The sequence below is a fragment of the Puma concolor genome, chromosome B1 (assembly GCF_028749965.1).
Source record: "Puma concolor isolate L17-30 chromosome B1, mPumCon1.1.hap2, whole genome shotgun sequence".
Taxonomy (NCBI): Eukaryota; Metazoa; Chordata; class Mammalia; order Carnivora; family Felidae; genus Puma; species Puma concolor.
In genome coordinates, this window is record NC_141670.1 from 115,881,130 (window position 1) to 115,892,025 (window position 10,896).

Sequence of the window (10,896 nt, forward strand, 5' to 3'; positions counted from 1 at the left end):
CAGTCCTCTGCTGCCAGCCTCACTTGGCTCCTGAGTGTTTTCCCCACCAGGCTTTCCAGTCTTCTGATGATCCTACAGGTCACCCAGTAACCTTCCAACAAATTCCTTTTTTTGACTAAGACAGCCAGAGGCATTTTCTGTTGTTAGCAACCACCAGCCCTGACTGAGACAGTCTTTCAAATATTTGAGGATATAGTTATCATGCACTCTTTTTAGTTATCATGCACTTTTTTTCCCTTTGAAGCCTCCCTACTTCCTCCAACAATTTTCTAGATGGCTCTCTTTCCTGTCCCCTCACCACCCTTATTGCTCACCTATTGACATGCCCGGTTGTCTCCACGCACCCCAGGGAGGCAGGACTAGAAGCGCTATTCTCCCTCTTTCTAGATCTAGACAGGATCGTCTATTAATGTTAATGCTACCTCGGATCCTAGCCACATTACACTGTTCACCTGTGCTGAGTCAGATAAAATCCCCAATTCTTTTTCTACATGTTATAGTTAGCCATATCTCCCTCATTTCATAGTTGCGTGTGTATGGTGGGGGGAGGATTAATTCGCAAGTCCTGGTCATTCACAGGGTCAGAATTGCTCCGCTCGGGGGATTTCAAATTCCCCAATAGTTAGGTCCCTGCCCCTTTTCTCCTATGAATGAGTCCTCCTTCATACCCCATTTCCCCAGTGAGTTTCTGGCTGTCCCCATTTCCAAATCCACCCTCTTCCCAGTGGACTGGGGAGCGTGCCCTGAACGTCACATTCTCCAACACTGAGTCGTCAGGTTGTGCAGCTGAGCATCCCCCATGAAAACCACCTGTTAGCGAGGCCACCGCGCAGTCACTTGCTCAGCCCCTGTTTCACACGCACACACGCTGGGTGTCAGGCCCGGGACGTAATTGGGTGGCTTTAGGCATGACACCCGTTCTTTTCCTCTCAAACTGGTCTTCCAGTTCATCTTGAACTTTAGGTTTATGTCTCAAATAACCGAAACGTGTGTCAGCGCCTTTTCTTAATTGGTCTTGGGCATGGGGGAATAAGGAATAAAAAGGAGGAGATTACACTTGTTGGGTGCTTATCATATACCCAGCGTGGTGCTAGATACCTTACAAGCTTTGTCTAATTTGTCTTACGCACCAGCTCTCTGTGATAGACGTGATTGTCACAATTTTACGGACCAGGCAACTGTGTCTCAGGAGAGATAAACAACACCCATCAAGTGGCAAGTCTAGAATTCAAATGCAGGTTTATTTCCCTCCAAACTCTCCTGGCCCAGTGCTGCCGTGGCCCATGGAGCTGAAGCGTGGGAGGGAGAGATTAGAGCACGGAGCCCACTGAAGCCCACAGTCCCCTTCTGAATTCACTTCACCACGTCCATAGGGTATGGGGCTCCAGGAGGACACATAGTCTGCAGGGGCATTTCTCCCGAGAAACAGCCTGGCAGCCTCGTCAATCCCTTGTATAAAAAATGGAGTCAACACGTTCAGACGGTCATATACCCTGGAGGGTCCTAATCCTCAACCTACCTCTTAACTCTAAAGGTTATTTCACCAAGAGCATCCCACCAGTCCATCATGCTGCCCAGAGCTTTGAGAGAGGACCCACGATCCCCCTGGGGACCAAAAATGCTAAAATAGGAACAGGCCTAATCCTCCTCTTGGCCTCACCGTGACTTAAGCTGAAAGGAGTGGGGAGACCTGGGACCTGGTTGGTCAAGGCTTTCCATCCCCCTCAGACTTCCCTTCAAAAGGGCAAAGCCACTCACAGGCACCCACACTCTGAAAACTCAATTTTGGTAAGTGGCCTGAATCATTACCGCAACCAAACCTTTTCTATGAAGTGTTTACAAATAGAAAAATTGTCCGGTTCTAATTCTGTTTGATTGATTCTGCCAAAGGAGAAGGGAAGAATGAAAGTCTGGGTAATCCACAAACTAGAAAATTGGTGTCTGATGAGAGCCGACGGTATCTTCTTGGAGGCCATACAAGGCCAACAGCACTGGCCTACTTTTGTTTTGAAACCTCCCATCCCGGAGCCACAATTGCTACCACTTTGGTGGCAGAAGGAAGATGTTTATCCTTCACAAAGACAGCAAGCTTTCCAGCCCCTTCTGTAATCTCCCAGGCCACGAAGGGGCCAGCCACATGGTGTCGGCAGATGCAGAGAGGGGCTGGCGATTCTCATACCAGGAATTCCTCCGCTGTCCTTCCAGCATCAATTACAGATCGCCTCCCTTCCTTCCAGCGGCAGAGAACCTGAGGCTTCGCTCCTGACTCCCAGCTTCCCACCCAGGCCTGACAGCAATTTGTAACCCCCGCTTACACAGGCTCTCTTACTGTCTGCATTTTTGTTTGGAAAATGAGCAATTTGCTGTCGGTCGCTTGGCTCCTCTGTGAAGTCGGCAGAAAGGACGGCTCACCGAGGGGGACAGATGGTCAGTGAAAGCAAGAGTCAGACCGTCAAGCTCATCGCCCAAGCCTTGCCCCCGCCTGGATCCCGTAAGTAGTTTTGTTACACAGGGTTGCTCTCCAGAAGCCGAGCGCCAGCTCTCCGTGTGTGGTATTTGCAGCGACAGAGAAACCAACCCAGAAGGAAGCGTTTTTTGTTGTCGTTGTTTTTTTGTTTTGTTTTGTTTTGTTTTTTTGGCGAGATGTCTGGGAGGTCTGGGCAAATGCAGCGCCCTTCCGGCCAGCCACTTTCTTCTGAAAGACTGTCTTCTTCTTTGGAGGGATGAGACCTGGGAGTGAGGGAAAAAGGTGGCAAAAATTTGTCCTAGCTCACACTCCAGGGATGAAACAAACCAACACACTTGTCAAGTGATAAAGACACGGTGAGGAAATCAAAAACCACAGCCGAAGCTTATTGCCTCAACGGCTGCGACATTATCTCACCACTCATTTGGAACATATGTTCAACAGCAGGGTGAGGATTTGGGGTCTCAACTGTGCTCTGAACGCAGAGGGGAAGAGGAGAGAAACATTGCGTGGGAGAGGCCCCTGTGACAAATCCTGCAGAAATGCTGAGACCCGCCTTCCCCTCCCTTCTTCCTCCCGGTGCCCTCACCACCATCCCTACCAGATGCGAACTGTTTTGTCCTCGGGACCCACAGTCGACACATGGGGCACTTCCAGCTACCTGTGTTCCACGTTTGCAGAGAGGATGTAGTCTCCTCTCTGCCCCCCTCCCCCCACCTACCCCCGTCAGGTCGAAAAGGTGCAGACTCACACTCTTATCAAGCATTCAAACGATTTCATGGGAACACCACACTTTGTTCTATTCTGGCTTCCCTCACAAGGGGTGGGGGGCGGCACATCTTCAAACACCCGCTGGCTTAAATGGTGACAGCTGCATGCAACGGGCTTGCTCACAGCCCGCCTGGTGCAATGAGAGATATAACTGGAGGGTAGGACTTCAAAGGCAGACCCACTGTGGCCATTCCAGCAGCCCGGGGGGCTGCCGCCTCCAGTTGGTGGCTCTCCGCATGCAACAAGTGAGCCAAGGGAAACTAAGAAATTAGACCTTTCCCACGTGCACTGTGAGTTATGATGCAAGGAGGCAAGAATGAGGCAGGAGAGGTGTCGAGGGCTTTCTGCAAAGTCCTAAACACATTTGTCCTAGACAGATGTTTTTGTCCTAGGTAGACAGATAGTGGAGAAGACAGGCTCATCATAGATAGCATGTTAGTCTGGCCAACACTCTTCCTTTTATAATAGATTATGCATCACATTTTAGAAGACAGAATTGAGCTAAAATGTTTATGTGTGTGTGTGTGTGTGTGTGTGTGTGTGTGTGTGTGTGTGTGTGTATCCCTTTCTCTGATGTCACCTAAATTACCCACCTTTGCAGAAATCACTTATTAAAAGTTGGTTTTATGTTAAAATGTCTGGTGGCCGTTGATCTTTCACTTAGGAGCCGTTACGGGAGAACTGTCACACAGAAGATTCCAGAGGTGACTTGAAATCTTCGGTTCCTTGCAATGGGTAGCACAGATGGCTGTTTAAGGAACCACATGAAAGAGCCACCGTGAAAGGTAGTCATTTCCTGTCTTCTCCATCTGGCAGGTCCTAACGAAATACACCCCAAGGAACAGACTCATTATGACATTATACGGATATATGTGGCTATTGATGCTTTGGCAAGGCTATTTATTTTGGTAAATTGCCTCCCTTGGCCCCACCACCCAGCTTAGCCCCATTACTCCTTTGTGCGTGTCAAAATCCTGACAGAACGTGGGCAAGTTTACATAAGCTCTCTGAGCCTCGATTTTCTCATCTGTGAAATGGGAATGAAAATACTTTATGATACATGCGATACGTTTGCTTTGCTTCAGTGAGGTTGAGTTGGTTCTGCAACTTAAAAGGAGCCTGATGATGAATAAATTATGATGTCTTCACAGGATGGAATGCACAGAATTCAAATGTGGGAATACGATACAACCGAAAATGTCTTAAGACACCAGGAAAATATTACACTGTGATTGTTAAGTGGAAGGAGCAAAGTTTCAAAAGAATAAATGATGTAAAATTTATGTAAAATTATTAACATAATGTATGTTTTCTAACATAATGTATGTATGTTTTTATGTATGTTTACATAAAATGTATGTAAAATTATTAACATAATGTATCACACGGTCAGTACTTAAAGTATGTAAGTCATTATCACTCTTACCTCTCCTTGGAGCCCAGATCCAAAACCATTCCCCTTATCTGATTGTCCAGACAGAGATAATCCCTCCTTACAGCTCCGTATAGCCAGCCCGACTTTAGCATGTACGACTATATACCTTGGATTATTTTCATTTATGGTATGTTTTAAATGTCACCTGATAATAAATATTCCTCCTTCTCGTTTTGCTTCAGTTAGGTTGAGTCGACCCTGCAACTTGAAAGCGAGTCTAAATAATAAATTATGGCATAGGGGCGCCTGCATGGCTCAGTGGGTTAAGTGTCCGACTTTGGCTCAGGTCATGATCTCGCGGTTTGTGAGTTCAAGCCCTCCATCGGGCTCCCTGCTGTCAGCAAGCCTGGAGCCTGCTTTGGACCCTCTGTCTCTGTCTCTCTCTCTCTCTATCCCTCCCCAACTCTCTCTCTCTCTCAAAAATAAACATTAATAAATTATGGTATATTCTTATGATGGAATATAATATAACCAAGAATGTCTTAAGACATGGGGAAAATGTTAATTTGTAACTAAGTGAAAAAAGTGACATGAAAACTGTTAAAGCAATAAAAGAGACAGCCCTCCCCTAAAAACAAGTGTGTACCCCCCCACACACACACGCATATACACACACACATAGAGAAAGCACTACTAGGAAATATACCAAATAATAACAGTGAAGGTTATTGGGGCATAAGTCTGTACCTGATATTTTATTGCTTCTCTTCATTTTTAAAAAAATTGTCCCCTTTTTACTAATTAAGAAAACAAAAATTAGTATGCTCTTTTTTAAAGGGCAGATTGTGGGGCGCCTGGGTGGCGCAGTCGGTTAAGCGTCCGACTTCAGTCAGGTCACGATCTCGCGGTCCGTGAGTTCGAGCCCCGCGTCGGGCTCTGGGCTGATGGCTCAGAGCCTGGAGCCTGTTTCCGATTCTGTGTCTCCCTCTCTCTCTGCCCCTCCCCCGTTCATGCTCTGTCTCTCTCTGTCCCAAAAATAAATAAACGTTGAAAAAAAAAAAATTAAAGGGCAGATTGTGAGGTATGAATAGGGGTAAAAAATAAAAATCAAGGGGTGAAGGAGAATTTCATGACTTTCCAACTACTTTTACTCACCCAGCAGACATTTTTAGAACGACTAAATAAAAACGAGGCTGTGATAAATACTACAGGAGAAAACAGATATAAACCAGGTCCTGCCCTCAGGAGACTTAATATTTACTTGGGGAGATGAGAGTAGTGGTACAGGGGAGCGGCAGAGGGGGAGAGGAGGGGAGTGATTTCCACAGCCAGAGCTGCCTGTGGGGTTCTGGCGTGGCCACCATGCTGGGGAATGGGTTCACAAAGAGGCGGGCCTGAGTGTTCCGTAAAGGCAAGATGGCTTCCTGGCCATGCTGATTCTCATGTGATTTTGGAAGTCAGGGATGGAAGGATTAAATTAAATCCATTCAATCCAACATTTTTATTTAAATCATTGATTTCCAATGTTTTCCCCACCCACTCTTTGTCCAGAGTTGCCAGCAAGTAGCAAAATAGCTTGAGTGTGAATTCCAACAACTTTTGGTTGCCCAACAGTGAAATGTCAAAAAGGCAAGTCGCAGAAGGCAAAAGGACGTAGGTCTGAGCATCCTCAACCGGATTTTTCCCCTCACAGACCATTAAGGGTTACAAAATTTGATTTTTTTTTTTAATGCTAAAATATTTTCAATTCTGGGTAAATTTTATGGAAATTAAGCTTTTCCTGTATTGTTTCTAACTAGGAAATTTATCTGATTTTCTCAAAGCTAATATAAGTAATTTAATCCTCTACTTTGTTCTAACCAAAAATTCCTATAGTCTCAGCAAAGCATCTTAGTGGAATTTAGTGTCAAGATATTCAAATTTACCTCATTTACAATGCAAAAAAAAACACACCAATTTGACCCAGATGGAAATTTTATTTGTGTCCAAAATTTCTAAGATTCTCCATTCTACTAATTAATGGAAAAGTTGATAATCTCAAACCATGGCAAATCCAAATAGTTGCTTATTCCTTTGTAACACATGTAGGAACGGTGACAAGAAAGAGGAGTGGTATCCTTTTTTCCTTTTTTTTTTTAAGTTTTATTTATTTTTGAGAGAGAGAGAGAGCTAGCATGAGAGGGGGAGGGGCAGAAAGAGAGGAGGACAGAGGATCCAAAGTGGGCTCAGTGCTGACAGCAGTGAGCCTGATGTGGAGCTCGAACTCACAAACCATGAGATCATGACCTGAGCCGAAGTCAGACACCTAACCCACTGGGCCACCCATCACCCTGAGGAGTGGTATCCTAGCGATCCTTTAAAAAAGAAATCATATCAATGCTATCAGAGGTGGTCACATAGAAGCAGAGCAAGAATGTCAGTTGGTTGGAAACCCTAACTAACACAACCTACTGTATCAACTTAATCAAAGGTGGCATTTAGGCCACAGATTCACTTTCAAGATAGTAAGAGGCTACTTTGGTCAAGGCCAGAACTTTTTCATACTTCCCACTAACTCTTAAAACAGAGATTTGGGCTCTCATATGCTTTGAGAAGGTTCTCCACATCAAAAACTTTACTACGGAAATACATATTTCTGGGTTCTGGAGAAAAACCAAAATATCAAACATAAATGAAGACATTGATGCCACCATTAGCCACATTTTGACCAGGGTTTGATATGTAATATTTGAAGGCAAGCACTCTTGATTAATTCTCATCTTCGTGTATAGTCAGGGTCAACAATGACATTCCAGTGCTGAATTCATCCCAGCCCACAGTACCAAATGGCCTCCAAACTGATCCAGTCTGTGGAGGCCAATACCCATAGCGACTGAATCCTGGTGGCAGTTCGGGACTAGTCCAGCCCTTCCCCCACCTCTGGGGCTTCCCCCAAATTTCTGTTTCAAAGACAAGGCCAGAGGCTGCCTAACACTCAGCCAGAATCTTGGGCAGATGCTGGAGGTACCCCAGCCCAAGAAGGCATAGATTTACACGGCTTAATCTTATCACCCCTTGATTTACAGAACTGAAACTAGAGCCTTCAAGGCAGCTTTCCGAAAACACTTTTTCAAGTCATTAAAAATATGCATAATATTATCAGTTGCCATTTATAGCTTCTGTATTTCTAGTAACTGGCATTGTTGCTACTCGAGGCAAGCCAGAAAATAAGCGTGCCAGGAACTGACATGGTGTGTTATGTCACCAAAACAAAAGAGCTCATACTGATAAATGTCAGGTTGGCTTCTTTGTGGGTTTCCCCCTTCCTTCTGCAAGGTGTAGCTTTTGTCTTCTTTTCCACTCTCAATATGGGGTGAGGCATTGAGCAGTACAAGAATCTGGAGTCTCTTTCAGAGATCTCTGCATGCTAAAGGTAGTAGGTGTATCACAACGTAAGCAGATCCAAGAACTCTACCCATTCTTTCCTTTGTCTTAGATGGAGTAATCTAGTGAGGCTTTTAAACAACTGATATTCCTGGGAATTGTGCTCATCTGGTATATTCATCATGTGGAGAGGAAAAGACATGATCTTTTCTTGCCATTAAAGCCCTGGGTGGTCAGGGCCTCCTGAAGGAGGGGGAGACAGGAGAGACTTTCTCAAGTAGCAATGGACCAACAGAAATAGATGTTAGGAGGGCACATGAAAGCGGAGAGAGGACGGTGATAAAACTCGGAAAGATGAGGTTGCGGGAAGCCTCCCACCTACCATTCTCTCCCTCTTGGCATCCATCTCTTTCACCGGCTGATTCAGTGCCATGACATACAAAATAGGAAAAGACATTCTCTGCTGGGGCCATTTTCCCTGGTTTTCATCTTTCCTAAACCCAATACGCATTGCTGTTTTTGTAAAAGAGGAGCTTTTAATATTCTTGTTTGTACTGATTCCTGCTCTGGGTAGACGTCCACATGCTTCTTGAAGTGTGCACATATATCAGACATAGGCATCTACCCGCAGTGATAAACACTGCTGGACGTTTACCCCGAATCTCTTTCCTTTTCTTTTCGGATACACAGCCAGAAACACTTTGGAGGAAAGCCACTCGCTGACCAGGAACACTGGCCTTGGACCCTTACATGAGTGTGAAGTTAACTCCTATTGTGTGAAACCATAATACATATTTGGGTCTACTTTCGACAACACTTTAACCTAACTTAACAAACACAGCCTCAGTCACACTTTATATAAACACACACACACACACACACACACACACACACACACACACACACCCCCATCATATAAGCACAGTTATCTTCAAAGATCTTTTGAAAGTTAGAAAAGCATTCAGTGCCCTAAGAATATATTACATCTGAAGACTATTTTCCAGTTGTCAAAGCACTTTGCCGTATAGCTCTGGTATAATCTTTCTGGCAATTTTGCAAGGCAGGTATTACGGTTTACAGGTGAGAAAATTTGGCCAAAATGGTGAAGTGGCTCTTACAAAGTCACACGGCCAGTAAGAGAAAGAGTTTTATGTAGGGCCTAGATCCAGATCTCTCTCTCTCTAAAGCTCTTTCCCTCTGCTTACCGGTGAACGTCTACGTATCTTCCCAAAGCTCAGCTCAAGCCTCACCTCCTACAGACCTTCCTGGTCATCTCCAGCCCAGTTAGCACTGACTGTTCTTTTGTGACCCACATAGTCCTATACATACATACTCTAAGGTACTTTCCACATTTTATTCTACTTATTTATTCATGTGGATTCAGGGTCCTGAGTGAAGGAAGCAGCTTCTATTACTTCTTAGACCTACCACGATACGTGACTCTAAGTCCGACTGTCAGTATAGTACAATGGTGACTAATATGGCTCCAAAAGTATGAGAACAATTTGAAAGGAGGTTTATAATGGTGCAAAAGCAATGTTTCCTTTGATAGAATTTAAGCATGATTAACAAGCCAAACAAAATTTTAGAAGTTACATATGAATCAACTAGGCCTTCCTAATTCTGAAAGCTAGCTGGAACACAGATGATTCCCGTTTAGGCCACAATTGTTTTCATCTGCTTAGACTAAGTCAGTTTTGACAATGGGAGTGATATTAAGTGGTCCTAAATAATTCCAAAATGCAACCCTGTAAGTGAGCCTTGACATGAATATGCACACAAACACATCTAACCACGTATTAATGGGAAAAATATATATATATATATACTATGGTCTCTCCATTTTTAAAAATCTCACTCTTTAAATATGTATATCTCTGCCAAAAGAGTCAAATGAAGATACCTGAAATTGAATGAGTCACATGGCCCCACAACCTGCACAAATTCAGAGCAATGATATCAACCTAGTGTCCACCTGACGGTAAACAACGCACTTTGTGGGTAGAGACTCGTTTCATCTCCATGAGCCATGTAAACAGTCAGGCTTAAATCTCGTAGGCTTAAATCCTGGCAGCAAAATGATCAGAAACGACTCCCACCTCTTTCTATCAGAGATTTAAGCCTTTGAAGTAATGCTCCAGCTTCAAGAAGGGAGCTGAAGGTAGAAAGGTACTTGTCTGCTGGAACTACATGGGAAATTCTCAAAGACCCACCATTTGTCATTCCCAGGAATAACACTGGGAAGCGTGAACAGAACTCCTGCCAATGTTAGTTTTCTAGAACATGCCTTGGGCATAGCTAGTGATAAAGAAAGGGGGAAAATCAACTGGTGAGCATTCCTGGATGAAAGACAAGATTCAAATAAGCTGTTTACCCTTTGGTTCCAGCGCTCCCAAACATCATAAAGATTTCAGCTCTTGTAAAACGGGAACCATTTGTTTACAATAGACTATTCTTGGGGGGAGGGGGGGAGTAGGTGTGTCTCATGAGGCAAATATTTGACCATAGGAGGTAATAAAATTGTATTAAGCTCTCACCCCACTGCTGTACGTGGTCATCAATGTGATTAGCTCATTCGAGTCTATTTTAAGATCCTGTCAGGCACAAACATTAACAAGAACCTGGCATTTCTCCTTAAGAATATATAATCGACCTTTCAAGTCCATAATCTCCTTTATCAAAGCGGATGGCAGGGATTTATGCAGAAGAGTTTGCACACCTCTTTGATTTCAGCCCCCTGAGAACCCAAACATGCATCCCACCCAATCCTGTTTTATTTTCGCCATATCCTGTGTTGTTGAATGGGCCTCTTGTACAAATGCAGTGCGACCCCCCCCTCCAGTTTTTTTTTTTTTCCCTTAAGTTCTTCACAAATCTTACATCAGCTTCGTGAAATGTGCAGTTCTTTTACATTCCTCGG

At 44.3% G+C, this 10,896-nt stretch overlaps 1 long non-coding RNA gene across 1 annotated transcript; it reads left to right on the forward strand.

The window, feature by feature from the left end:
* The first annotated feature begins 2,134 nt into the window (after positions 1 to 2,134).
* LOC147581826 (uncharacterized) lies at positions 2,135 to 4,843 on the forward strand. Its single transcript, XR_015249767.1, has 3 exons — positions 2,135 to 2,491; positions 3,903 to 4,023; positions 4,390 to 4,843. It is a non-coding gene; the product is annotated as an uncharacterized LOC147581826 (long non-coding RNA).
* Positions 4,844 to 10,896: the final 6,053 nt, after the last annotated feature.